This window comes from Gossypium arboreum, chromosome 6, assembly GCF_025698485.1.
Source record: "Gossypium arboreum isolate Shixiya-1 chromosome 6, ASM2569848v2, whole genome shotgun sequence".
NCBI classification, from domain to species: domain Eukaryota; kingdom Viridiplantae; phylum Streptophyta; class Magnoliopsida; order Malvales; family Malvaceae; genus Gossypium; species Gossypium arboreum.
In genome coordinates this window covers 32,598,573-32,602,830 of record NC_069075.1, presented here as the reverse complement: position 1 = coordinate 32,602,830, position 4,258 = coordinate 32,598,573, and positions in this window count along the sequence as shown.

Below are 4,258 nucleotides of genomic sequence, written 5' to 3'. Positions count from 1 at the left end.
ACTTTATTAACAACCGGGATATTATCTATTATTTTGGGTAAGACGTTAGTTTCATTATGATATTATGATTTCTATCGGATGACTGTAGCTTCTGTATAATGATATGCTAGAGTTATTCTTTTAATGGGAAGAAATAAATTCTTCAAAAAGACTAATCCAGTGGTTTAGTTTGATCTGAATTATTTGATTTAAAAGAATATTGAGTTATATATGTTTGAAACTACTCATCGAACTAGTAATAAATTTTGAATGTACATGTGTGATCTGAGGAATAGTCTGGAAGAAGAAATTGTATTCTTGAGGATTTAATATAGAATTATGTTATCGGAACAATTCTATCTGAGAAGTGTTGTGATTCAATTAAAGTTAGTTTAATCGTCAAAGCTTCCCTTGTTATGTGAAGATATTGTTAGCTAAAACATTAGCTCTAGTTCAGCCTAAGTTGAAGAGAAAGTTTATGATTTTCAATCATACGTCAATGAATGATTTGAAATATGTTTTAATAATAGAGTGGATAGAGATATTTTGTGATTCCATATAAAAAAAGTGTTAGTTAATGACATATTTGATGGTTTACAGAGATAAAAGCAATAATGTTATATATTCAACGAAATTGTGAGGTTCAGAAATTGAATATGTGTCTTGAGAAACTCAGAGTTAGTTCAAATGGTCTGAAATAGCATTATTGATTGCATGGTATGAAACGAGATATCTCTAATTTTGTTTTGAAATGTTTAGTTTATTATCAAGTAAAAGACGAACATTAGATGCCTTCTGTGTAACACCCTAATTTAGGGCCTAGTCGGAATAGTGGTTTCGAGACCACAAATTTGACGATAAAAATTTTAATTTTTTATTATATTTTTATGGTCTATGATTACACAGAATAATTTCGTGAAAATTTCGTTCGAAAATTTTGACATTTGGGAACTTAATTTAGTCAAAAGGACTAAATCGTAAAAAGTACAAAACTTGAGTTCTACATACTAGAGGTGTCCAATTGTTATGAAATTTTAAATTGAGGGTCCTTAAATGGCAATTAGACCATTGGTTAATTGCTGGACAAAAATAGACATGAAATGGGTGTAATAAAATATTTTTAAGTTAGGGGTATTTTGGTAAACTAATAATTAAAAGAATTAAAAAGGGAAATAAGCCAAATTAGCTATCATCTTCTTCATTCAACCGTTTTTACCAGCAGCAACCATGGTTAAGGTTTGTTCAAACTCCCAAGCTCGATTTATTTACAGGTCGGCTCGGGGTTGTAGATCGTCGGAGGCAAAATCATACTATCAAACTATCATATTTGGGAGAATTAATTCAAATATTAGAAATATCAGGTGAGTGGCATGTATAGGAAGTTGGTTTGTGATATGTATTATTATTATGACATTGACCATACGTATCAGTCTGCATTGAGTTATTGTATATGATCATGAGATGTGGTCCTTATCCATTATGGTTTATAAGTTTAATTAATCATGCCATGTCTTATGTTTTGATGTAAAGATATAGTTAGCTTTGTTTGTTATGCATGATTGGTAATACATCAGGTAAGTTAAATGCAGGTTAGTGGATCATGAATTAAATGAAATTTTATGGCCTGGTTTTCGTTTATGTGTATGGTTAAGTTTGGTAATGCCTCGTACCCTGTTCCGGCCTTGGATACGGGTAAGGGGTGTTACACTCTGGGTTGCTTCAGCCGATTATGATACCTGAGTGGAAATGGACAGAGTCACGATGGGTTTGTATCCGAATTTCTATTGACATTGAGCAAGAGAGTGAATGTCGTAAATGTCCAAATGACACCTTATGAGGCTTACTAAGGTAGTAAATGTCGTACACCATTGTATTGAACTGAGTTCGGTGAAAATAAGATACACGGGGTTGACTTGATCAGAGAGACTGAACAGAGAGTGAAAGTGATTCGTGAAAGTCTAAAGCAGCATCAGATCGTCAAAATCATATGCCGACTTGAAACGTAAAGATATATTGTTTCAGATCAGAGATAGTCTTTTTTTAAAAAAAAATTCTTACCATGAAAAAGATACTAAAATTTGGTCGCAAAGGCAAGTTGAGTCTGAGGTTCATCGGGCCATGTGTGGTGATAGAATGCATTGGACTGGTTGTTTACAGACTGTTGTTACCATCTGAGTCAGAAAAGATCTACAATTTATTTTATGTTTGATGCCTCGTAGATACCGATCTGATCCTTCACATGCGATTTGTCCGTCTGAGATTGAGATTAAGCCCGATGTGACATACAAGGAAGAACCGATTTGTATTCTGGCTCGCGAAATTTAAGAGTTACGAAATAAGAAAATTCCGTTAGTTAAAGTACTGTGACATAAACATGGAGTTGAGGAAGCAACTTGGGAACCAAAAATTGCTGTGAGAGAGTATTATCTTAACCTATTCACCGGTAAGATTTTCGGGGACAAAAATCCCTACGGGGGAGAGTTGTAACAGCCTGATTTAGACCCTAATCGGAATGGTGGTTTCAAGACCACGAATCCAAGTCAAAAAATATTTTAAAATTATTTTTGTGTTTATTTTGTGTGAATTTATATCTGTGAAATTTTTATGATTTAACTTTATCGTTTGGGTATCCGATTAAATGAAAGGACTTAATCGCATAAATTGAAAATTAGCTAGTTTTAATTGTAAGGATTGAATTGGTAATGGCTTCTTAAGTGGAAGCATTCATGATACAAAAAGCCCAATTTTTATATGATAGTGGGCGACATTATATAGGATAAATATGTTTTTGTATTAAATATGTACATTTATGTATAAATATGTGTTATAATAATAAAATGCATATTATATGTATATAATATAAGAAATGAGTTGGAAACCATGTGCATGTGACATGGACAATTATGTCCTTGGCCTATAAGTTTTAGTAATTAATTTTTAAAGGGTAATTTAGAAAACTAGCTTATAAATTATATAATATGTGATAAAATATAAAAGAAAACAAAAAAGTGTTCATAAATTTTTTCAGATAGCCGAAACTAAAAAGAAAGAAAAGGAAGGAGAAAGCTAGGGTTCGGTTGATTTTTAAGCTCAATCAAGGTAAGCGTTAGGCTCGGTTTTTGATAATTTTTACGTTTTTGAGATCGTTGCTTCGAATACTACAAAACTCATTCTTGAATTTTTATTTTTGATGAATATTTTGAGTTATACCATTGGTGAGGGCTCGTGATTTTTGTTATTTGATGATGAATTATAAAAGGTAGGTGTTGGGTTAACATATTTTGTATTGGAGTTTTTGATGATTTTAAGTAATTAGGACTTAATTTCAAAAATTATAAATTGAGGGACTAAAATGTGAAATAAATGAAATTTATGTACTTGTGTAAGCTTAGTGAAGATTCAGCTTAAGCATAGTAAAGTCAAATTTTGAATATTTTTGTATTTTGTGCAAATTGGACTAAATTGTAAAAAGAGGAAATGTTAGAGGTAAAATGGTAATTTTCCTATTTATGTGTTTTGGGGCTAAATTGAATGAAGATATGTTTGAATGAGCTTAATTTGAATGTGTTTAGATAAAGAACCAAAGTAGTCAGATTTGGATCAGGGAAAAACGAAAGTGATCGACTAGCCATCTTGTTCCGTCTTTATATCGTCCAAGGAAGTTATAAGCATAATTGGGTTATTTTATATAATTAAATACGGGATTTATATGCTGATTTTTTAATGTCTAAAAACCTACGCATATAATTCATTGTAAGAAATATGGCACTAAGTGTGCGAGGGATAAAGTGACGGCATTGAGTGTGCGATACGTCACAAGATTTTAACACTAAGTGTGCAAGTTGTTAATGTAACGGCACTAAGTGTGCAATACATAACAAAGATTTAGCATTGAGTGTACAAGTTGGCTGATCCCTTAAAAGAACCAAATTGTAATTGTGAAATCGAATTAAACGGTCAGACATGAATTATCTTGATATTTACTTGAGTAAAGGTAAGTGAAATCCTCGAATATTTGTGAAGAATCGTATGCAAACTAAATGAAAAACATATGGGTATATGGTGTGTACATTCGGCTTATAAAAGAATAATTTGAGTGTCATTGTAATGCTGGTTAATTAAGTATACATGTGAGTTGGTCCATTCGGCCAGGTAGCGATATATATGTATAATATTATTCTATGATGTTTTAATGTACGGATAGGAGTAGATGGATGTACAGCTAATTATGAGTACTTGAATTAGGAATAGATGAATATTATGTATGGCAAATGATTGA